General features: G+C 42.6%; 1 long non-coding RNA gene across 1 annotated transcript in view; it reads right to left on the minus strand.

Annotated features, from left to right (window-relative positions):
• Positions 1–6658: 6658 nt before the first annotated feature.
• Positions 6659–26228, minus strand: part of LOC119243636 (uncharacterized) — a 71294-nt gene continuing 51724 nt past the window's right edge. Inside the window, exon 6 of the long non-coding RNA XR_008551554.1 lies at positions 6659–6720. This is a non-coding gene — a long non-coding RNA (uncharacterized LOC119243636). The remainder of the gene's footprint in view (positions 6721–26228) is intronic.

Consider the following 26228-nt stretch of genomic DNA (forward strand, 5'->3'; position numbering starts at 1 on the left):
CGCCGCGCCCCCTGCCGGCCGCCGCCGGCGCTGCAGCCGCCCCGCGCCCCTAGGGGCGCCCCAGGGGGAGGCGAGGGCAGGCGGCGGAGGGGGGGCCGGGCCCTGCCGCGCCCGGGCCCTGAGGGCTGGGGGGGCCGTCGAGGCCGAGGGGTGAGCGCGCCGGCCCGGCTGACCCCACCCGCCCCTTCCTCCTGAGACGACTCTCTGCTCAGTGGGGGTTTTCAAGCTTGATTTTGGGGCCTCCGTGGTGGCGCAAGGGGTTAAGCATCACACTGTGAAGCGGATCGCGGCCTCTGCGGCACGAGTTCGATCCCCGGCCGCCAGGGAGCAGCCCACGTGGCGCAGCAGGCCGCATCTCTGGCCTAATAATCTTGATTTCCCACACCCTTAATATTAATTTCTCGGGGAATATGGCATCCAAGCTCCCAGTCTGGGTCCCCGAAATATAATCCAGGGCGAAGAAGTCAGAATATTTCTCTCTGATACATACATAGTCCCCTTAAGGTCCATCATTGCATTATTCAAAATGCTTCCACAGCCTTCCACCAGGGAGGGGGCAAGGGACGATGCAGTGAGGGAACTGAAAGACAGAACTTTGTCTTCCTCGTGATTTTTTGCCCAGGGTTGGCTCCTCATGCAGCTTGTTCGGAAACTGAAGGCATTCAAAGCAAGAGCTCAGCCTGCTTTGTCTACACTAGGGGCACTTTGCATCTCCGGCCTGTTCCTGCTTGCTAGCTGCTGGCAGTACGTCACCTCGTGACTACATCTCTCCCCGGGAATCAACCCCATGCTCTTTTTGTGTCTTTGGAACAAGATGTATTTGTCGAAAATCCTGAAACACAAAAGTACAAATCCAGCCAGTGAACTCATGTTACTACATGCCATTCTGAATTCCGTGTTCCCGAGCAACTTCATTTCTGATACGGAATGGGATGTTGATATTTACCAAGCACTTTTTTACTGAAAGAGCATGCAAATCAAAAATTGTTTTGTAGTCCTCGAATAATGCAAAGCTTCCCTTTAGTTGTTGCCCCAAATTAACGATACTCGATGCTTTCGCACCAAGTGAACTACAAATGGGGCTTCACTTGTTGGATTTGTACTTTTGAGTTTTGGGATTTCAACAACACATCTCGCTCCATAAACACGGAAAGGGCAAAGCCTTTTCCACGGGGTTTCCAGCTTCTCCACAGAAACCTACATCAGACTGGAGCAAAAGGTCACAATTTCCTGCTCCAATTTCAGGTACCAACACTTCCGGGGAAGATTGAAAAATGGTTCAGTAAAAAGCTCTGGATTAAGGGCGACTGTTCAGTGGATGAGGATTGCCAATGTGGTTGGCTTTCTGCCCCTGGAATATACTTTCCTGGGTGAAAAAAGCCCTTTTTAATCAGAGGTAAATGGGTCTGTGCGAGACTTCTAAAAAGGAGCCCCAGGAGCTTATGTTTTAAATATCTTTATCGCCCACACTACTTCCACTTGTCCATTGCCTATAGAGTTCCAGTAATCTTACTAAAAATCATCAACCTGTAAATAGATCTAAGCAAGGTTTTATTTAGCTCCAGTATCTTTCTGGTATTCACTACAAACTATTCTGAGTTAATTTACTCTGCTAATGATGTTACGTACTATTTTACTAGTCAAAGGATTTCAGTTTTACATATTGAATGTTTGAAAAGCAAATTCTCAGGTCCCACCCAGACTCACTGAAATCTGGAGCTTGACCCACCTTCCAGGTCTCCTGGGGATTCTAATGCACAGGAGAATTTGAGAACCACTGCGTTTGAATAGCAAAACTAAACTGAATTGGTTCAGGCCTCTTCACAGCGAGAGATAATGGTCCCATTCTTTGGGACACCTCTCCAATCTTTAGCCAATCATTAAACGTTATAGTTTGTGGATGTGTGAGGACAGAAACAGGATGCCAAATGTGGTAGTGTCCTTGTTAATTTCTGTCGTACAAGGGACAGGTTGAGGCAGGTGCTTAAGCCAAGTCTTGCGTTTCTGGGGAAGAGAGCAAAACGTGAAATCAAGCCTGGCCATAGTCGCAGGAGGACAGTTTTTGTGGCTTGCCCAGTTCTGACCTGACTGCCACTCTTTGTTACCCTCCAGCTTGGGCCTCTGTAACAGCAGCTGTGGGAGCTGACCACTTATCTCTTATCTCCAAACAGGATTGCCCAGTTCTTTATTGCAGCCTGGCTTCCCGTCCTCCTCAGCCAGTCTTTTCATCCCCAGTTTTACAGTCACATTTGGCCTTTGCAAGCACCTTTCCTCTTTAGTGGCATTCCTTTCTTAATAGGAAGAGATACTTTTTTTATCCTCCTTTATCTGATCTGCTTATACACATACTGCATTTGTTGTAGGCCAGGTGTTAGGACTATAATAAAGATGAATAAGAGAAAATCTGGCTCCAAGAATCCTGTGTAGGCAATACCAACATATGGAGACCACCTAAGTTGCTAATGAGAAAGAAGCTGTGGTGTATATATACCACGGAACATGACTCAGCCATATGTATACTGAAAAAAGATGCAATGGTGTCATTTGTGACAGTGTCACACTGGATGGACCTTAAGGGGATTATGCTAAGTGAAATAAGTCAGATGGAAAAAGACAACCCCTTCCATACAATTTCACTAATGGTTAAAATATAAAGCAAAGCAAACAAGACCAAATGCTTTGACTCTGACAACAGAATGGTGGTTACCAGAAGGGACTGTGGGGAAGGTAGAATAGAGAGAAGGGGGTGGTTTGGATGGTGGTGGATGGGAACTAGACCCTTAGTGATGGGGGTGAAGCCATAGACACCTGAAACTTACACTGTGCTGTAAATTAATACTACCTCAATTTTAAAAAATGCTGTGTAATATCTTTTACATATATATTTTTTTAAAGATTTATTTTTATTTATTTATACAAGCACTGGGTACAGTCAGAAGCGCAGGAGGGTGAGAGAATTCACCAGAGCCAGAACGGGGAGCAGAGCAGGCAGAAGGACCGAAGGACACTGCTGAGGGGAGCAGTGGGCGGCAGGAGAGGTCTGCGCGCCATGTGGGACCCTCCTCCAGTGGCCGGGGAGCAGCCGGGAATCGAACCAGTGCTGCAGAGGCTGCGGGCAGCTTCGCAAGCCAGCGCTCAACCGCTGCGCCACCGGGGAGGCCCTTTTTACATATATTTCTACTGTCTTCCTTAGGTTTAGTTTTCTTAATTCTTTCCCTCATATTTGCTATTATTTTTCCTACTGTTCCTGTGTTTTATTTCATTGTGGCATTATAGGTTGAGTTTCCCCTACTCATTTTGATGGGAAAGGATCGTGTGTCACTGCTACTAGCTGCATAATCCCATAGAGCCAACCCACGCACTCATGGCAAATTCTCTCAAGTTCTCACTTAAAATACTTGGCTCTTGTTTTAGATTTATTGGGATCTTGTAGTTATCTACTTACCCAGCCCACAATAGGTTACAAACAACGAATTTCAAGGCAAGGAAAGGCAGTGCTGTTGATACAGGCAGTGTTGAGAGCAGCAAGCAACAGCAGTTGGCAGAGTAAGTACAGGAAAGACAAGAAAATTCGAAAACCGGAAGAACTGAAAATGCACAGCAGTCCAAGGCAATTAGTTAAATCAAACAACCCAATATTCCCCTGGGACTGTGATAGACAGAGCCCACAGGTCTCTGCCAGCTGAGACTTTCTACCATGATATTCTGAATGGAGTTGAATAATAGGAACCCTCATTTACTGAGCACCTACTATGTAACTTGAAAAAGCTGAGACATAAAAAGATACAGCATACTCTGCACTCTAACGTGTGTTGATATGTATATGTAATATACTCTACACTCTGTTTCAGAAAACAGGGATAAACCTCCCATTTTTGAACCTTAGAAACTGTTTTACATATGCACAGATTAGAGCCCCCAAAGCCCGGCTATTAGAGTCCCTAACTTCCAACCCCCACAAGTGCAGAGCAAGCAGTGTGCTCTCCTCAGGCCATCAATGTATTTCCACCAAACCAAAGAGAAGCCAGTTCTTCGAAGCTTTCTGACCAAGCTTATGCTTCTCTTTATTTGTAGATACAAGCTGTAAAGTGGTGCCTCTCAAACTTTACTGTGCAGATGACTTACTTGGGATCTTGTTAAGATGCAGTTTCTAGTCTGGTGGGTTTGGGAAGCCCTGAGATTCTGCTTTTCTAACTAGCACCCAGGGGATGCGGATGCTGATGGTTGAGGGACCACACTTTGAGTAGCAAGTTTCCAAGGGGCATCTTTTTCATTTACCTTTGAAAGACCATTGAGGTAAGAAAAGCCCCTCCTTGAAGGCACTAAGGGGACTACTCAGCAGCTGCAGTGACTTGCACCTGCCTGGATCCTGCTGTCGATGCGCTGATTACAATGGGGTCTCATCGTGACTGGCAGCTTCCATAGACCACTGAGGTTGGTGGTCAGTGAGGTTGAGTGGATGCCCACATTGACATCGATCACCTTGCCACCCACTCAGTGGCATCCCCATTTTGTCATTTACTTTTTTCCTTGTTGATTATTGTTCGCTCTAGAAAAATGGTGTATGAGCTTGGGCTGCCACAACAAAGTTCCATAGATTTGCGAGTTTGAACAACACAAATGTATTTTCTCATAGTTCTGGAGGCTGGAAGTGTGGTCACTGATGGCCTCCCTTACCTTTAATCACCTCCGTAAAGGCCCTACCCATACAGACACAAGGGCATGGTAGGATTTCAACATATGAATTTCGGGGAGACATAATACAGTCTACAGCAAATGGCACTTTTGCAACGGCATGACTCAAATCTTTGTCCTTAAGACTTTTTCCTACTTTCAAGTGGTTTGTCCCATTTCACTATTATGAGTTTCCTTGTTTATTGACTTATTTATTGAGGAATTTCCATGTTTAAATCTCTGCTTCTATTCTCATCTTCTTGAAATTATTCTTTTTCAAAACAACCTTCACAACTCTCACTGACATAAATGTTGGGATTGATATTTATGAAATCATTTTGAAAAAGGTAAGCGCATTATAGGTTCCATATCAATAGTAAGCGGGCCAGCTCAGAACTTCCCACTCAGTACAGAGGCACATACTGTGGGCTGCAGTGCATTGCAAGATGAGTCAAAATCTCATTCCTTCCCAGACTTGGGGACAGTTGAGGATGCCTCAGGTGGCATTTTCTAGCCAGTGCTGTGACATGAAGGGCCAGGTGGCGCTGCCTACACTGACGTTACTGTGCATAATCAATAGCGCCACCGTCTGGAAGCAGGCGAGCTGGCATAGTGTTGCTCTGGAAAGCAGATTTATTTTAATTTAATTTACTGCGGTGACATTGGTTACTACCTCAGTAACGTCTAATTAAAAATAAGATATTATCAGCATACTAGTGAGTAGGAGTGGAGGACATACTTTTTAAAAAACATGGCAAGATGTTTGAAAAGCTTACCTTGCCAAAAACATCAAGGAATTGGGGAAGATAGACTAGAGAAGATAAGACCATGGGAAAATGATCAACTCCCTACACACTGGAAAGCGGTCTTCTGTAGCGTGGAAAGAGACACACCAAGGATAAATGAATTGAAGTTGAATATATGCCATACGTTCAAGCACATAGGTATGACACGAACCCCTAAAAGGTACTCCCACTTTGGGAGGGAAGTTCAAGGACATGTGATCTCCGCTTCTCCCAGTTCCACATACCATAACATGTCATTCTATTTGTCACTTTGATTTTCATTTATCTCAATATTTTCAGCAATGACAGATATTTAATATCTTTAAAGTCTTTAAAGGCACATACAATATAATTTAAATCTCTGTCAGGGGCTGAACTAGGTTCCCTCATAATTCAATATGTTGGAGTCCTAACCCCCAAATTCCTTCCAGTGTGACTGTATCTGGAGATGGGACCTTCAAAGAGGTGATTAAGGTAAAACATGGCCATATGGGTGGGCTCTAATCTGCTATGACTAGTGTTCCTGCAGAAGAGATCAGGACACAGACATGCAGGCACAGAGAAAGCCCAAGAGAGCACACAGGAGAAGGGCAGCCATCTGCAAGCCCCGGACAGAGGCCTCGGAAGAAACCAAATCTTGAACACCTTGATCTTAGACTTCTAACCTCCAGAACTGCGAGAAAATATACTTCATTGCGTGGACCACTGGTCTGTGGTATTTTGTTAGGGCAGCCCTAACAAACTAATACCATGTCCCTCACATTCCTCTGTATTATGTTCAAGGATTGAAATAGATTTTTTTGATTTACCATTTCTTTCAGAAAGCTTTTTTTTTCTGATAACTTTTTCTTCACTAATAAAAAGTAGAAGTCAAGCTTCTCTACAGAGTTGCTATTAACACACAAAAACAAATCTTTATCAAACTTCAGCATTCTGAGATTATGGGGTCTGAGCTACAGGAAGCTTGGCATGGGGAAAGGTTTTTTTTTTTTTTTTCACACAGGAATTTGTCCTGTGAGATTTTCTCCTTTTAAATATATAATGGGGATGAATGTTATTCCCCAGAAATTTTCTATGAGAAAAAATATCTCTTGGGGGAAAATAACCAGGAAGAGTAAAATCTATATTCGAGGGATTTCACATTTTCTTACCAGAAAAGCAGAGCTGGGAGGCCTCTAGCTGTTTCCCACGTGTGGCTGGTGTGCAGGGCAGGAGAACCGAAGGCTCCTCACTTCACTCCGCATGGGAAGAAAGCAGCAAACTGAGAGGAAGCAAAACGGTGAGACTTCAACATGGAGGGACTGGGGGATTGACAGAGGAGAAATTTAGCTGTAGTGAGCAGGGAATTTTGAAGATAGGGGAGATGTGTAGGGGTATTGCAGGAAGCTTTACTTTCTATTTTCTCTCATTTGCCTTAGAGGCGGAAAGTATATTACCTCCAGCTTATTGTGGAATATCACTTTTCATTCTATCCACTCCATTCTACTGCCAACAAGCTTAACAAAGCCCATTGCTGAATACTTTTAGACAAACATCTTAGCAAACTTTACCCAGGCAGTGGTGTTCAGTGTTGTTTTGTTTTGTTTCATTAAAAAATAACCAGAGCAGCACTCCCTCTGCTCACCTGTGCACGTGCTTCCTTTCACCAACTCTCTCCTGCCGGGCAGCAGCTTCCTGCCTGCCCGTGACCTGTACCGTGCCAGGACTTCTCTTTACTGACCTCCCTCAGTGGAGACAGCTCTCCTCAAGGCCGCCCGCCTGCAGCCACGCAGGCCTCTCTTAGCAAACCTATCCCTTTCGGGGCAGCTCTTCCTGCCCGCTGGTGCCTATGCAAGTGCCCTTTACTCTTCTGTCTCTTTCCCCAATAAACCTGCTATTTAAATATAAAAATTTTTTTTAAAAAAACAGAAAATGTAATCGAGTTAGATTACTAACATTTTGCCACCAACACGTATTTCTAAAAGTTTTTTTGTTTTGTTTTGTTTTGTTTTTTTGTAATTCAGGCTTTTAAAAAAGTCCATTGTCTCAGGCTAGAAAATACAAGAAGCCCTCTTCCATTTAACACTTAGGTTTAAAAACAGACTGGAATCAAAACAAGGGAGAGAAGAGCACAAGGGACTGTGGTGATCGTTCATGGATTAATTGGTGGTGGGAATTTTATGGGGGATACACCTGAAAGGAGAAAGCATACAAGCATGCACTGTACAAAAATGAACAATGATGTGAAAAATATGTATATAAATAAAAAAATTTAAACATAAAATAAAAACAGATCAGAAAACCTCCCTTCCCTCTATGGAATGAGTCTCCGCCTTTGGGGTATAGCCCACATCCATGGGCGTGTATCGCCACCTGGTGGACAACATTAGAGGTGCTTCAACCCAAGGACACTGGTTTGTGGAGACTGAAAATTTGCCTTAGTGCAATTAATCTGAAAGGAATGTACAGGAAAATAAATATTACATAGATGAAAGATAGTCTGTTTCTTGGTAATTCCCAAAGGGTGTTATTTTTAAGTATTGGATTATAAGCTAGAATGCAATGGAACCAAAATAAAATATTATTTAATTCAGCTAGCATCCTACAACCTGTATTCTACAGCATATAACACATCATAAAAAGCCTAGCACCAGGGACCACCGTAAATAAAGATGCCTGCCCAGCAGCTTCATCAGAAAGACTGGGAGTTCCATGCCATATCTACACCAGTTCTATGTCTACAATCCCCTTTCTACAGGAAAACGTCAACATTTGGATCTACCTTCTGAGAAGTCCGCCCTATTTCTTTTAACTTTAAAATGCAGACAATCCTTTTGGATATGACATGTCTCTAAAATGTTAGGGTGGGGATGTGGTTGGGGAACGCGTGTTACTGAGAATAGCAATCAAGTCACTAGTAGTCCCAGAACTCCATCGTGGTTATGTGGCATGGGGCGTTAGGTGGGCTGTGAGGCCCTTTTTGGGTAATGAATTGTGAATTAAAAATTTGGAGGTCCAGGGGCCTCCCCGGTGGCACAGCGGGTTGAGTGCAGTGCTGGGAAACTGTCTGCACCTCTGCAGTATGGTTTCGATTCCCAGCCGGCCAGGGAGATACCCTCATGGAGCAGTAGATCTCTCCTGTTGCACCTGCTGCTCCCCTCAGCAGTGTTTTTGGTCCATCTGCCTGTTCTGCTCACTGCTCTGTCTCTGGTGAATTCTCTCACTCTCCCATGCCTCTGGCCTGTACCCCAGTTCTTGTATAAATAAATAAGTCTTAAAAAAAAGTTGAAAATCTGTATGATTTTAGGATAGTGGTTAAGAGCTGACAACAGGCTTCAGAATAGGTTGGAATATTCGGGGTTTTTTTCTTTATATATAATCTCAGCCATTTTTTATTAGTAAAACAAGTGAGATGTTGAATATACATCTTGCCCAATATCCTCATCCCCTATAATACATTTATGACAAGTGTATGAGATGTGTTAAAATATAATTTTCTTCATACTTACTAGAACTTGTTCAGCTTTGTAAATAAATGCTACCTTCAGCATGGTCAATTTGGGTGATGACTCACTCACACCAGAAATGAAAAGCTTCCATGTATCCCCAGCCCTAAAGCCTTCCCCTGGGTCCAGCCTTCAGCAATCTCTAGGCCGCTGCTGTGCAGTGCCTGAGAGGTGCCAGCGCCAGAGGCGGTAGTAAGGAGACTGGTGTGAAGAAAAGAACAACAGGACCAAAAGGGAGTCTTTTATGCCAAGCCCCACGAAAACTTACTACCTAACATAGTGCAGTTTGTCTCTCCCCAAAGTGGAACTTTAAACCAGATGGCCTGGAGTTTCTTGGTTAGCACTTGTGAAATCATCTGCACAACAATAACCTTTCCCCAAGGAATGGTGACCTGCCCTGAAACAATCTTTTGCCAATAATACAGCCCTCTGCCTTGCTGACTATAAAACCTTCCATTGTGTACCAATTCCTGAGGGCACCCTTCTACTGGCTGGGGGTGGGGGTCTGGGATGCTGTCCATTCAACGATCCTTTACTAAGGCAATTAAGCCTCTAAGTTAACATGGATGAATTTTTTTCTCACTATGAGTTCTACGCCCTTCATGTCTACCACATCACATTGAACCTGGCCCCACCCTACTGACATTGGCTAGTTGACATTAAATTTAGGGGTGACCCTATAGATGTACGGAAGGATTCTCCTCCTACACAGACCTGATCTTTCTTTAAACAATGGCCTGGTGGCATGGTCCAGTGGATCATGTATTTGGTTCCTTTTCTCTAGAGTCATTTAGTTTCTATTCCTTCTTCACCTCTCTTCCTGTAATTATAAAGATAGCACTTAGCCATGTCTTGGCAGCTGGAATCGGAATAGGCAATACTGGGCCCAAAATAGGTAAATCAGAGTCCCTTCATTTTGGGTTTCGGTGTGAATAAAATAATCCAACCTCAGTTTGGAATCTCTTGAATGGAGAAGCTATGGAAGGCTGGTCTACGGGGATTCTTGCCAACGGTTGTGATTCCATCACTGTGGCCAGGGCGGTAAGAAAAGGAGAAGGATGAATGAACGAAGAAAGGATGACTATGCTTGTCAGTACCGAAGCCTGAAGCACAGGGTGACACTGACTGCTCCTGCCAGTGATCACAGGCTTCAGCCCATTCCGTTCCAGAGTATTTATTCCTGTTTCTTAGAGTCAACTGAGTTATAGAAGGAAATGTTTTCAAAACCAGTTGATAAGCCAAGCACAAAATCAGTTTTGTTATAAAATATAATTGCCTTGGATGAATTTGGTGACATTTCAGACAGCAAGTTTTCATAGCATGTGATTGATCATGGTTTGCTACTGAACAATGATTGACATTAAACTTTCCTGTTTAAGTCACTGGTGTGGTTTTTATCTCCTGACTGGACCTTGGCTGATAGGATGGGGAACACAGGGGTAGTTTGGAATGATGTCACAAAAAGGCCAAAACATGACATAAAACAATTAAGTAATTTGACTTTATGAAAATTAAAGATTTCTCTTCTTTAAAGGACACTATTAAGACAATTTGGTGGCGGGAGTATTACTGTGGCTATTCCTGAAGAACAATCCTATACTGTCAAAACCCTAGTAAGGATGGTACTTCAATAACAATGAAAAAAGAAGAAAGAAAATTAAAAGGCAAGATTGAATAGGAAATCATTGCAACTCCCATATCTGACAAAGGACTGGTGTACAGAATATGTAAGTATCTCTAGGAGTGTGCACTGGTTTGCTAACGGCTGCTGTAACAAAATGCCATGGGTTGGGTGGCTTCAACACGGGAAAGGTATTTTCTCACCATTCTGGAGGTTGTAAGTCCAAGATCAGAATGATGGCAGGTTGGGGTTCTTGGAAGCCTCCGTCCTCAGCTTCTCTTCTGTGTGCTCATGTGATCTTTCTTCTAGGCATGCATTTCTGTGTTCTAATCTGCTCTTATCAAGACCACTACTATTCTGGCGTGGACAGAGCATTTTCTCTGCTGCAAGAGTCCCCCTCCTCCTATTGCAGTAACTTTTAAACCCAGACTCTCCTTACCTATGTTCAGATTAGTTTTTACTGGATATTTCCTTCCTGTCTACTATGTGTTCAGCAGCAGGTCAATCTAGTAAACATAGCCACTGACAAGCTAGCAAGTAGTACATTGGGCGCAACATAATTTTTTCCTAATCTGTGCAAAATAAAAACACAGGTGCCATGTTCAAAAGAGCAAGGGAAAAGTGGTACTAGAGGCTCCAAAAAGGTTTTGTATTTTCTTGCCTGGTCTCTTTCAATGTATGATGGTTTTTAAATTTTAATGTCGGGCCTCCCCTGGTGGTGCAGCGGTTGAGCGCTGGGCTGAGAGGCTGCCTGCAGCCTCTGCAGCGCCAGTTTGTTCCCTGGATGCCTGTGAGGGTCCCACAAAAAAAAATAAAATAAAATAAAAAATAAAATTTAATGTCATTCTAAATAAAGATAAAAACGTTTCATTATTGCTTTGAAATTTACCATTTATCTTTGTATTACATAATACCAGCTTAGATAAATAGAAGAGCACTTAATTTGTGGACTCACCAAAATAACATTATTAGTGCTTCTTAGCCTGCACATGAATATGTATTTTGTTCTTAACAGAAAAGTGGAAATGAGGGATAAGGCACCTCAATTCTCTTTCACTCATTTGTATGTGCACATCCTACTTTCAGCATCCTGGTGAACAAGGGAGGATAAAAGAAGCAAGAACTATGGGTTCCCCTGTATACCCCCCTCCTTCCAAGTCACCAACCGGTGCAAATGATGTTAAGTGAAGGAAGTTATGTTAAGAAAAGTCATAGGGATGATGCTAAGTGAAATAGTCAGAAGGAAAAAGACAAATACTTGATGGTGTCACTTTTTATTTTGTGGAATATGGAGAAACAAAGGGAAAGGTCATATAAAGACAAGCTTAAAAACTAACCATTGGAAGCTGACTATAAAGCTGAAGCATCCAGGCAGGGAGGACATGAGAGAAGGACAAACAGAGAAGGAAGCACAATGTGTTATGGTAGTGGACTATGGGTGCACTACGGTAGCAATGCCTGAAGGGGGGCCCTATACTTCTAAAATACCAATAACAATGTAAACCAACATTACCTCAATGAAAACTAAAGGAAAAAAAGAAATTTAGGGACCACCTGGTGGTGCAGCGGGTTGAGCGCAGCACTGTGAAGCTTCTGCAGCCTTTGCAGTACGGGTTCCATCCCGGCTGGCCAGGGAGCAATGGCACAGCAGACCACATGGCGCAGCAGACCTCTCCTGACTGGCCTGCTGCGCCCCTCAGCAGTGTATTTCAGTCAGTCTGCCTGTTCTGTTCCCTGCTGTCTCTGGTAAATCCTCTCACCCTCCCATGCTTCTGGCCTATACCCCGGTTCTTGTATACATGAATAAATAAATCTTTAAAAAAAAAAGAAAATTAAATCATGCCTATTTTGATAATAATAAAAAGGAACCATTAACAATACAAAAAAGAAAGGACATAGGAGGTTCCTTGTGCTTCTTAGAGTACCATTGTCTTCTTTCAGCATTCTGAATTCACATTCTTTAATGAACAGTGTGGCTCTTTGGGAATTTTTTAGCACCCCCTCCTGGTTAATCATGGACCTAACATGATTACTTTGTGAAAGGATTGCAATCACAATTGGAACAGAAGAAGTGAAAGGAACACTCTCATGCACGTGCCCTCAGAGGAACAGAACTTAAGGTTTGAGAGACTGATTTCCCGTAAATGTCTGACCGATGCATTCCTATGGAAACCAGAAGATCCTAAATAGACAAAACAATCCTGACAAAAAAGAGGAAGAATGATGGTTCACACTCCTAGACTTCAAACTACACTACAAAGCTACAGTAATTAAAACTATAAATTAAAAGTTGTAATGTTAAAATCTATAATTAAAAGCTATAGTAATTAAAAATCATGTAAAATTTAAAAATATATAGTAATCAAATACCTCTAGACCAATGAACATCTGCCAAGAATCTCTCTCCAAAAGTCAATAAACATAATGTTTGAACTCTGAATGGACTTCCCCCCTCTTTGCACTCCTTGACTATAAACACAGCCAGCCCCAAACCCTCAAAGAACATGCCTGCGGTTCCTTACAGCATTTTTCCTAAATAACAATTCATCTGCTTTTACTGAATAAATTCAATTTCTGGTAATTTGAGCTTGCTTTAGTTTACCTCTTTATTTAGGTAGACACCATGTACTGACTTTTAGTCTTGAAGAAACTCCATCTCCTTTACATCACCACGCTCCTAGTGCAAGCTACCATCTTCTATCACCTGGCCAGAAATGATCTAGGGACTGCCCCATCTGCTTCCACTCTCACTTCTGTAATCCATTTGACACACTGTAGCTAGAGTGAGGTTCTAAAGGTCAAATCCCATCATGTTATCCCCAACAAAAACCTCCACAGGCCTTCCTGGTGGTGCCAAGGATTAAGCACAGCGCTGTGAAGCTGTCCGCAGCCAATGCAGCGCAAGTTCCATTCCCAGCCAGCCAGGGAGCTACCCACATGGCACAGCAGACCTCTCCTATCTCGCCCACTGCTCCCCTCAGCAGTGTACTTCAGTCTATCTGCCTGTTCTGTTCCTTGCTCTGTATCTGGTGAATCCTCTCACCTTCCACACTTCTGGCCTGTACCCCAGTTCTTGTATGCATAAATAAATAAATCTTTAAAAAAAAAAAAACAAACCTCCAGTGCCTTCAGAAAACTGACAAGTATGGTCTGTAGGTTCTTCCAAATTTTGCTCTTACATTTTTCTCCAGTTTCTGCCTGCAGCTTGCTCCGTATTGTGCATTCTTTACTCCTGAGCAATGACCTTGTGACTCTTGGGTTATACTACCTATTCTGACTTTTCCTAAAGAATGCTTCCTCCATGCCTGGTCCTCCTTCACCTCATAACATTCCACTAACCACTAGTTGACATTAAAATTGAACTATCCCTTCCTCAAGGAAGCTATCTCTTAGCTCTGACATGTTAAAATCTTCTGTTCACTTCTTATAGAACCATCTGCCTTTTCCAGCTGCAACTTTACATTTATTTTTTAGTTATTTGATCATTATCCACCTTCTGCTATATAGAGGAAAGAGAAGAAATCTCTTCCCCACAAGTCATTTCTGTTTTCATAGCACTTATTATAGGTGATGACTGATCTGTTATTCATGAAATTACAGGAATAATGTGTCTGCCATGTGAGACCATGTCTGCTGTGTTCACTATTATTCCTCTCTCACTGCAATCTGCAACTAAGTTTTCCTGACACATATTGAAGAACTCAACAATGGACCACTGAATGAACGATAGTAAAGTGGATCGAACTTTTCCTTTTAAATTCCAAAGAATTGCTGATTTCAATGAGCAGCTAAGTAGTACAGCAAGTAAGCTTCTTGTCCGGATGCATGAACACGCTCCTTTCTCCTTTCTCTTGAAACGTTCCCTTAGTCTTTTTCAAAATCTCAATGACAGGATGGTATAATCCTCTGGACTTGTGAGGTGGACAGTTCCAAGGAATGGCACGCTCTTGCTTGAGAGTGCTTTTCCGTTTCTCTCTCTCCTTGTGTGCTCCCCTGCCAGCCCCCTTCTTTTCCTTCGCTGACATAGCCACTGCTGAAATCCCCTCCTCCTTTTCTTTTTTGGCAAGTTTCATAGCATATTCAACATCTGTTATGGTTTACAGAGACTCTACCCTGGAAATAGAAGTTCTTTCCAGGCCATCATATAAATTTCTAGTAAAAGCAAACGAAGAATATACAGCAAGAAACATCATGTCACAAGGAAGTTGTCTGGGAAGTGAGCTGTTTGTCGTAAAAAGCACCATTGGCTCATTACTTAGTCCCAGTAGCCTGATGGCTGCTGCCTGACGAGTCAGGGGGTCCCATCTCATGATGTGGGTTGCTCTTCCGTCCTCCAAAGATGGGGTGGACAACCGTATCCACACTGGCACTGGTTATACAGCAAGCGAGAGCAGCTGGTCTTCTTGCTGTTCATCCAGTGCCAAGATCTTATTCCTCATAAAAGCTTGTAAGTGCTTTTGCAGTTAGGAACATCAGTGACTGGGAAATCCAACATTTCACCTAGTGGTTTGTTAACTGAATGCTATTTTCCAGATGTTTTCTCGAGTTGTTCCGCAGATGCTGATTTGTGGTGACGTTGATATTTTCTTTCTGTAGCGTTTTATTATTTTTGAGCAGTGACATTTAATTTAGTTAGGGGAAATGTCTTTTCCAAACTCTTCGCTTCTGATGATACACAGCTATTTTGTGTCTCGTGTTAATCCCACCAACTACGGGACTTGGCCTGATTATAGACGTGACTAGACGATAGAAGTTTTAGAAGAACCGCTGCACCAGACTTTCACTTCTGGCCAAGTTGCCAGCAACACGGGTAGATGAGAGGCCTTGGGATTTTTAGGGCCAGGAGGATTATTTACTCTGATCCCCTTTTTATTCACAAAACATAGCGGGATACATAGCCAAGTGATTTTTACCTGGGCCACACGCCTAGTGGTTAGTGAAAATCAGAACAAGGACCTAGGTCTCCTGGATACAGGAGAGAGAAAATCTTTTTTGTATGCTTCTAACCAGGAAGGTTGCATGTGAATCCACTTGTCCCCTGCAGTGGCCCAAGGAAGCATTCATGGGCAGAGAAGTCTTCCTCCTCTCCCCGAAAAAACCAGACACATAAAAGTTTTTAAATTATTAATCCCTTATGATAAATTTGTATAATCAGCACAGATAAGTGAGTGCTGAATCTTTCTTCCTTTTTTCGTCAGCATTAATTTTCACTGTCTCCCTGGCTCACTGTTCTGTTTTTGGGTCCCTTTCATTTTTCCTGAGATCTGCTTCTCAAACAGGCCATGTCAGGCCTCCCCAGTGGCGCAGCGGGTTGAGCGCCATGCTGTGAAGCTGTCCGCAGCCTCTGCAGCTCTGGTTTGATTCCCAGCCGGCCAGGGAGAATCCCACATGGCAGGGCAGATCTCTCCTGTCCCACCTGCTGCTTTGGTCCGTCTGCCTGCTCTGTTCCCCGCTCTGTCTCTGGTGAATCCTCTCACCTCCCACGACTCTGGCCTATACCCCAGCTCTTATATAAATAAAAATAAATCTTAAAAAAAAAAACAACAGGCCATGTCTTACAAGTCTATATTTGGGTTCATTTTTCTATGCGTAACCCAAGGAACCACAGGTTGTGCCAAGGCCAGTTGGCTTGTCACCAAAATGTACACTGAATCCAAATACAAAAAGGATTTTGGGGCTGATCTCGTACATTTTAGCAAGTTTTACCTGCATTTCTGTCTGAGGTGCTGCTGCCACCTCGGAGTGAAGCATGATGATGACCATTTGAAGCAGGGGGTTGGCCATGAACTTCCTGGTCTGGATCAGGACTGTCATTCAGGATGGTCATGGATCCTCAGGCAGCCAGGGCAGAAAAGAGCTGCTCTGCAGAAGGCTGCTGACAGCATTCTGAAGAGGCAGGACAAACTCCCGCTCCCATGGACAGGAAACACCCCTCTTTCCCAGTGACCAGCACCATGGGGGGTACACCGCCTGTCTTCCTAGAGGCTTGCACCTCTTGCCAGGAACCTCTAAAATCTTCATGCTCCAATCCCTCCTTTCCCTCTGCAAGCTTTTTCCTATTACACAAACCCATCAACCGCCTCTTAAAGTTTTATGATCATCTGTTTCTCCAAACCACGGTGAGAAAAAAAAGGGAGCGAATCAGGCTGAGTATGCTGTGAGGCAGAAGAGTTTTGGGAGTTTGATGGCACTTTATAAAGAACTCAGGGTAGATGTTGCCGACAATGAGAAAGATATATGGGAAAACACCATCATAAAAAAGGGATTCTTTGAAATGAAGGATGACAGCATTGAGTCCAAACCTCCAAAAGCTTAACAGAAATTCTCATAAAACTGTAGGTAGGCTTATATTATATTACACGAGTTTTAAACTCTGGATCTGGGCCGAAAACATCACCTGCTTTAGGTCTTCACACAGACACGTACGAGCTACAGAAAGATACAACTGGCCTGCAGACACTTTAAGATTCGGTTGTAATCTTCAACACACTGTTAGCTTGGGAGGAGCTGGTAAAGTAATTTGTGGTCTCCTTTTGTCTGTTTTAATTTGCGGTATTTCTCTGCTGCTTGTCTTCCAGGAGAAGTTGAAACACAGCTGCTCTATTATAAATCCACCGTGTGAAATAAGCAGTGTCCAGAGAATGAGGGGAAGTTCTCCAGAACTGCTGCTCCCACCATCCTGATTTGCTTCCGTTCCGGGAAGCCTTCTCCGTGAGCCCTGCAGAGAGGGCAGAGGAAGACGGGAGACAGCAACCCCGGGGCAAAAGAAAAGTCACATGTTGCCATTGGGAATCGAGCCAGATGGGTCAGCAGCATACGTCTGGAATATGAGCTTCAAAAGCCAAGTCAAGGCTGTGGTATGGACTACAGGTGCTTTGGTGAGGCTGCACTATGGTAGTAACACCTGAAGGAGGGATCCTATTCGTCCCCAAATTGCAAACAATGATGTAAACCAATATTACCATGAAAAAAATACTGTTCACACATTAAAAAAAACCAAAAACCCAAACCAAACCCATCCCGAGATTTGCTACACTGTTGGCTGACCTGCCAGCAGGTATGTGCCGGGATGTGTTAGCACCACTATCCTGTAACGCCCGCCATTTGGAACACAGTCGGGGGAGTGGACTGTGGCAGTTCAGCCTGGTGTCCTCTGTAAGGGGTTCCTCCCCCTGGCAGACCTGGCCAGCCTGACCGCACTGCTGCACAGGGACCCCGCTCGCTGGCTCCCAGCTTCCACATCCTAGCCTTCCTGGCTTTTGGCACCAGTGCCTCTCTGGGGCTTGGTCTTCACCTTGCTCTCAGCTCAACACCTCATCTAGCCTCTCTGGGCTTCAGGATTTGCTTTTCCTACATCTTTCCTCTTTGCTCTAAGACTTCACAGATAAGCACAGGGTGACAACGTCCTTCGTTGTGTGGCTTCACCCCTCAGGATTTACCAAACCACAGTCCCTCTTTTGCTACAAGCTCATTCCAGTCAGGGCAGCTATGTCTAAGCAGTGGGGGTAGCCACCAGAGACTAAAGAGAGGTTATAGATCTATAACACGGCAAAAAAAAAAAAAAAAGGTGTTTGAGTAACAATTAAAAAGATGGTTGAGGTAAAGAGAAGGTGTTTATCCAAAGAGCACAAAAATACTAATTTGAAAGGAAACCTGTACTGCTATGTTTATAGAAGCAACAGCTAAGCTATGAAAACAATCCAAATGCCCCAGATGAGTGGATGAAGAAGATGGTGTAGATGTACACAATGGAATACTACTCAGCAATCAAAAAAGACAAACTCATTCCATTTGCAGGAACATGGATGGAACACTTATTCTAAGTGAAGTGAAACAGAAGATGAAAGATAAATACTGGATTATTTCACTTAGATGTGGACTATAGAGAAGCCAAAGGATCAGACAAGACAAACTGTAAGACTGACCTTGAAAGCGGACCATAGATCTGAGACAGTCAGCAGGGCAGAAGGAAAGGAAGGACAAAGGAGAGAGTAGAGAACAGTAGATGAGAGTAAGGAGGGAAGTGGTGGAGGATTGTGGGCACTTTGGTGGTGGGAAAAACTATGGTGACAGTACCTGAGGGAAAAATCCCATACTGTGAAAAAAATAAACAAGGATGTTTAAAATAAATGAATAGATATATAGATAAATAGACCATTTGTAAAGCCCAAATCAGACCCAGACTGATTAATTTTCAGGTGAGAAGCACTGACCTATGATATTCATTTTTGAGTAAGTATTCAACAACAAATTAATTGAACATCTGACAAACCCAACCTTACTATTGGAAAAGAAAATAAGAATGTTGGTACTTGCAGAACTTTTTTCCTTGTAAACTGCATTTACATATCTACTCCTGGGATTGCATGCATGATTTTCTCCTTTCTGCCTTAGATTTATCACAAGAGCAGAAATTACCTCTGTTAATCATCTTTTCATTGATACACAGAGATGTAAGTGAGAATGAATGTCCGGAAATTGCGAAGTTTTATTCCTGGCAATTATGACACTGCTCCACTTCCCTTGTAAGTCTATTTTAGAAAATAATAGGATATACTAAACTTGAAGCACAGGGGTATCTTCAAACTTATTTTAAATACTTCACTTTTTAAATATTCACTAATTGTGAGACTGATTGCCGTTTTTTTGCAATGGGTGAATTGTATAAATCCTTCCACACTTTTTCTCACCAGAGCAATATTGAAAGACATAATCAGAAGCAGTATTCATACTAATTGCATTCCTTAGCCAATTCCATGCTTAGAAAGGCAGTGAAGATTCTTCTCAGCAAACTGTAAGAATGGCCACTAGGTGTTGCTGTTGTACACTGAATTAGTCAAAAGAGGCTAAAGAAATAGAAGGTAATAACTCACAAATTTACTATCATAATTATTTAAGTAATTATTATTAGGAAGACAAATAAGAAAATAAATGGTACATATATTATTTCTATATAATATTGAATATTGTCATTTGTAACTTTAGTTTCATATATGGAAGGAAAAATGTCTTAGGAAAGCTAAAAAGTCAATACTAATTTTTATTTTCTAATAAAACCAAAGAGAATTTGTAATAGAACTTTTAAGAAGTGCAAAAAATCAGAGGTAAAGTACATAGACTTTAGACAATGCTTTTCGTGTAACTATTAAAAAAACTTCTGGCTAATACAATGATTTTAAATTTGGGCATCTGGTAAAATCCTGTAGCAAACAAACAGAACCTAGAAAAAAAAAACCCTTAATTTTGATTGTGGTCCAAAATTCAAGTCCTATTCATTCTATGTCCAGGCTTTCCAAACAGTGCTAGTTGCCCAAATACCACGCATAAACTGCCAATTTTGTGGTCCAAGTTTGCATTTACCTTTTAGGATTGAGATGTTGGAAGTTCTGCGTGTTGGTTGTGATAGTACTCAAGTTCAAGAAGGCTAGGAGGCAATAAGATCTTGCCTTGTGTGAGGATGGTCCCACCAGTGGTTATAGAGAGGACAAGTTCAAACAACATGGATATTTCTCTTGGAACGCTGGCCTCTGTTTCATGAACCTGTGGGAAGGAGGCCATCAGAACTGCAGACTGTCCCCTGTGCCTCCCGAGAGGGGGCCCACAAGGAGAGCGTTACTGCTGCTCTGGTCCTTCCCTCTTCTGGAACAAATTTGCAAGGTCTGTGGCAATGATTCATAGTTCAGGAAAGACACACCTTCCAGAAGCAAAGATGAAGAAAGAAGGATATTATATGTTTAGTCTTTGCTATTTTTATCCTTCTGGTTTTCAGTTAAATTTTGACTTACAATCATTTGGTTATGGTGATCCATTAATTCACCAAACAGAAGCTCCATTTGAGTCAAAGACTCCTTTTTTGAAACTTAAAAGGAAATGAATCTGTACATTTTTATGTGTTCCCTGCAGTATATTCTGTCATGTTACTAATGCACAAAGTCTATCCAACGGGCCTGGACTCATCTAGAATAAAAATTTAGAGTTTCACATGAATAGTGATTAGTGCTTCCATTAAAAATGAGCAAACATAAAGACCAAATTAGTGCTCTTCTTGGCTCCTGATTATAACATGCACTAGAAATTGCTATTATATGCAGGAAGTATTTTGAAGATTGAAGCTGGCCTTATCAGTACTGAAATATTTGAACCTTCTGGTTGTGTCACATGGCAGAAACCTTGTGTATATAAAATTATCATTTACATATTTAATCGTGCATAATTTCTTTAGCATCTGTCTTTTCTAGTGGACGGCAAATACTCCAAGGACTATTTTGTGTAAACAGTGTCTACAAAAATCAGGGCTCAAAAATTTTTATAGAATGAATTAGCAAAGGAATAAATAAACACTGCTGAATTAGACAAATGAAATATCAGCCAACCCTTAATTCAATCTTAGTTCATAAATAATTTGTGAATCATGAGTCAACCAAAACATTTCTAAGGCAAAAATGCCAGGAGAAGCATTTAAGATGCTAAGGAACTTACTGTCTAGGTAGTTTCATAAATTTTCCAGATCCTTAACTCCTTTTCCAGAATAGTTTTTGGCACCTTGTTTCTCAGTTCTGCTATTCACGATGATTGCTTACCTAGCACTTGGATGAAGGCAGCTGCTTAATATTTCTTCATTTCATCTTTGGCCTACAGTCACCACAGATATGCCAAGTCCAGGAAAACACTAACTGACTTAACTAATGCCAGTGAAGTATTTATTGCCTGCCTTCCTGGGCTTGTTTCTGCGCTATACTCCTACCTACCACAAAGGTTTGTTCCTTAATGCCTTTGTTAATGGTGATTTTTCTTTTTTTTTTTTTTAAGATTTATTTTTATTTATTTATGCATACAAGAACTGGGGTGTAGGCCAGAGGTAGAGGGGGTGAGGAGATTCACCAGAGACAGAGTGGTGAGACAGGAGAGGTCTGCTGTGCCATGTGGGTTTGCTCCCTGGCCAGGGATCAAACTCATGCTTCAGTGGCTGGCCATAGCTTGATAGCGCTGGGACTTTAACCCTTGTGCCACCAGGGAGGACTGCAATCTTTCTATCTTGAGTGGTTCTCCCCTCTTTATCTGTGTGACCACCACTCATTCTGGAAGACTCATCTTGGGCAATACTTGCTCCCTAAAGCTTTTTCTGGGCTACCAGGCTGCAGTCCCCTAAATTATTATCTCTAGCTTTGTGACAAAACACTTATTTCTTCCTAGTCTGTGTAAGTTTTATCTGTTCAGGCATACATATGCACTAGCAGACTGAGCACTTCAAAGCAAAGCAATCAGGAACAGCAGCACTAGCTTTTATTTCCATGATCAAATATACCAATTTGGGTGTATTTGCACCCAAGTACTACGTCGAATTTCCCAGCATGATGGATGGACGTGCTGCTCATTCACTCAGGCCACTCTTTACTTTGGGCACTCCCTTGCAATTGGTTTCTGTTTTGTCTAAGTATAGAATTATAGTCTGGAAATTATTTTTTTAGTATTTTGAAGGCATTGGCTGATTGTCTTTTTGTTTCCAGTGTTGCTGAGAAATCCAAACCATTTTACCATTCCTTTAAAATAAAGCTCTCCTATATTTGTAGAAGCTTGAACCTATAACCCCCGGAGCAGATATAAAGATGAGAGCCTACTACTTTTCCTCAATAAACATAATTTGGGGGAAAAAATTTAAAATTTAAAAAAATAAAAAATTTTGAACTCTACTATTACACAAAATTTAAATAGCTACAAGGGGACATAAAGAGTGTCTATGTAGGTATCCACTCTGCTTCCACAATGATGGATTCTTAGCCAAACATGTTGCTTCTGTGGCCCACCCCTCACTGCCCAGCTTTCAATGATTTCTGAATCAAAATCAAAATCCAAATACCATGCTGTTTTATTTGTTGGTATTAGATCTTGTGGGATGGTGCTCTTTTCTTTCTCTCCACCAATCACAGTTTTAATTTTTGCCGTCGGACTTTTTTTTTTTTTTAAAGATTTATTTATTTATTTATTTATTTATTTATTTATACAAGCACTGGGTACAGTCAGAAGCGTGGGAGGGTGAGAGAATTCACCAGAGCCAGAGTGGGGAGCAGAACAGGCAGACGGACAGAAGACACTGCTGAGGGGTGCAGCGGGCGGCAGGAGAGGTCTGTCGTGCCATGTGGGACCCTCACAGGTGGCAGGGGATTGAGCCAGTGATGCAGAGGCTGTGGGCAGCTTCGCAGCTCAGTGCTCAACCGCTGCACCACCAGGGAGGCCCTTTGCCGTCAGATTTTTAATGTCTCAGAGTTCTTCTCTCTGTCCTGTGAACATTTCCATTTTATGGCCTCTTGCTTTTGCTTCATGAACGCAGTCTCCCCCTTTTTTTAAGGTTTATATTTGTTAATGCATACAAGAACTGGGGAATAAGCCAGAGGTGTGGGGGTGGGGGAACAAGAGGATTCATCAGAGACAGAGTGGGAAGCAGAACAGGCAGATCTACTGAAACACACTGCTGAGGGGAGCAGCAGGTGAGTCAGGAGAGGTCTGCTGCGCCATGTGGGTCAGCTCTCTGGCCGGGGATCAAACTCAGGCCACAGTGACTAGCGATGGCTTGATAGCGCTGAGACGTTCACCTCTGAGCCACCAGGGAGGAATTGATAAACGAATATACTTTTGAAGATTTCTGTCATCCATAGTTCCCTTTTTCCCCTCCAGAATATTTTTGTTTCCATGTTTCTGGGGTGGAGGCTTTCTTTATTGGGCTTTGTAATGCTGTGGCTCTCTGATCACGACCAAGAAAGTGTCAGCCTAAAATGCTGGTTCACACACTGAGCTGGTGGAAAGAGTTCTCAATGCTGCATTTCACTGGATGGGAAACTGGGTGGGTGTCCATTTCTAGAGAAGCACTGAAGTCAGAGATTTTTAGGTCTTGCTCTTCACAGCTCAGTCTGTGGAAATGAGTTTTTAACTCTTCTCTGAGGGCAAATGTCTGGCTACCTGTAGGGTGGAGTTGTATTGGCCAAGTCTAGGGTCTCCCTTGCTTCATCAGAGTTGGAATAAGGGACCTGGACTCTTACTCTCCTCTCAAATAGCTTTTACCCACATCTCCTTATTTAGAAACCCTCTTTCACACTTTCTTTCAAATTTTTCTTGTGTTGCCATTTTTGTTTCTTTTAAGGACTGTGGTGCAACTTACGCTGGTTTTGAATTTTCCTTGCTGCCAGCTTGGGGTTTGGGCTTCTTAGGGGTGCTGTCTCAGTTATCACACAGCCATCTGTTTTCCAACTGCCAAAATGTTATTGCTGTTTTCTCTACTGCTTTCCCCAAACTGGTAAGTTTAGGAACGAAGACTCATTTATTATACTTTCCTGGGGTTTGGGGAAAGGAGAAAATAATGTTTGTTCACATCACCTTAGCCTGAAGGCCTTCCCCATGCCTCTTTATTTTATTATTATTTTTTAAAGATTTATTTATTTATACAAGCACTGGGTACAGTCAGAAGCACGGGAGGGTGAGAGAATTCACCAGAGCCAGAGCGGGGAGCAGAACAGGCAGACTGACGAAATACACTGCTGAGGGGAGCAGCAGGCACGGCAGGAAAGGTCTGTGTGCCATGTGGGACCCTCACCCGGTGGCCACAGGGATTGAGCCGGCACTGCAGAGGCTTCGCATAGCTTCGCAGCCCAGCGCTCAACTGCTGAGCCACCGGGGAGGCCCCCTAATGCCTCTTTAAAGTCACATCTCTTGTTCAATACAAAGGCGAACCCTGTTGTTGGTGGGGGCTCTGCAGAGGGATTCTGGTAGCACAGAGCACGTGGCCTTGGGCTTCTTGCACTGGCACTGACCCGCACCAGCTATTAGCAGGGGTTGGTCATATTGGAGGAGGATGTCTTTGATCTTCTTGAAGCCTTATCCATGAGCTTCTGGTAATAGGACACTGAGTTTTGAAAACAAGAGCATGCATATCCGACAGGAGAAGCACTCTTTGCACGAGCCAAACAGGTCCCAAGACCTGGCATTGCTGCTTAGGGCTCAGTCATCTCCAGGGATTGCCCGCCAGTCTTACTGATGCAGTTGGCCCTTTTGCTGGGTGGGCGGCCTTATCTTCTTGACCTCAAGACCTGCATGGATAGCAGTGACCCCTGGGCAGCATGGCTGCTGGTATAGACAAGGGCTGTGCAACCCCTGCCACTGGAAAAGGAAGAGTCCCGTCTTGAAATTCACTGGAATTCCTGGTATGTCACTTGCCTGTCGTTTTTTTTTTTTTTCCTTACCACATAGGCCACCCAATCAAAAACAATCATATCTTTTATTTATTTATTTATTTACCTATTTATTTACCTATTTATTTAAGTGTTTAATAAGTTTCCATCATTACTTAAGATACCCAATCAAAAACAATCGTATCTTTTATTTATTTATTTGTTTGTTTGTTTGTTTGTTTAATAAATTCCCATCATTACTTAAGATAATGGGAAGCAACAGGGAGCACATTTCTGTCTTTGCCTTTTCCTTACTGGTATTTTACCCCCTTTTAGGCCTATAAATTACAAAGGCTGCCCGAGGCTTGGTCCATAGACCATTTTTGTTTCTCCTAAGTGATTTCACTCAGTTCCATTGCTTTGAAAACATCTATTAAACAACTCAACTCTGAATTTATATTCCCAATCCTGATCACTTCCCTGAATTTTGAGATCCTGTACCATTACGCAAAACATATGGCTGATGAGGAACTTGTATCCAGAATATATAAGGTAAAAACACTAAAAGAAAACTAACTTTTCAATGGGCAAAAAATTTGAACCTTTACAGAGATGTTGTGGTAGCCAAAATAATCACCTCCCAAATATGTCTATCTCCTAATCTCTGAAACCATAAAGATACCAAAACAAAACAAAACAAAAAACCAATTGTATACTTTAAATGAGTAAATTGTATGCTGATGAATTTGACCTCAAAAAGCTGTTTTTTAAAAAAAACAATAGTTCAGTGGGCCTCCCCGGTGGCGCAGCGGTTGAGCGCTGGGTTGCGATGCTGACTGCGGCCTCTGTGGCGCCGGTTCGATCCCCGGCTGCTCCCCGGCCACCGGAGGAGGGTCCCGCATGGCGCGCAGACCTCTCCTGCCGCCCGCTGCTCCCCTCAGCAGTGTGCTTCGGTCCTTCTGCCTGCTCTGCTCCCCGCTCTGGCTCTGGTGAATTCTCTCACCCTCCCACGCTTCTGCCTGTACCCAGTGCATGTATAAACAGAACAAACAAACAAACAAATAAAAACAAAAACAAAAACAAAAAAACAATAGTTCAGTGAACTCATATATATTCTCTACCTAGTTTCATCAATTGTTTACATTTTGTTCATTTAATTTTGTCATATTTTCTCTCTCCCTTCCCCCGAATGTGTGTGTGTGTCTGTGTGTGTGTGTGTGTGTGTGTGTGTGTCTGTGTGCCTTTTCTGAACACATTTGAAATTCTTTTGGGATGACTGCAGAATGCTATTCAGCAGCATAAAATGAAGTATTCATATACACAACATAGATGAATTTCATAATAACTATGTAGAGAGAAAGTATTCATAAAAAAAGATAATATGTTGTATGTTTCTGTTTATATAAAACTTAGAAAAATGCAAATCGATCAATAGCTACAGAAAGCAGGGATGGAATTGGAGGCTGAGAGGGGCAAGAGAGATAAGTCATAAATCATTATCTTG

Source organism: Talpa occidentalis, unplaced genomic scaffold, assembly GCF_014898055.3.
Source record: "Talpa occidentalis isolate TD23 unplaced genomic scaffold, MPIMG_talOcc4v2.1 talOcc4.13, whole genome shotgun sequence".
Classification (NCBI taxonomy): domain Eukaryota; kingdom Metazoa; phylum Chordata; class Mammalia; order Eulipotyphla; family Talpidae; genus Talpa; species Talpa occidentalis.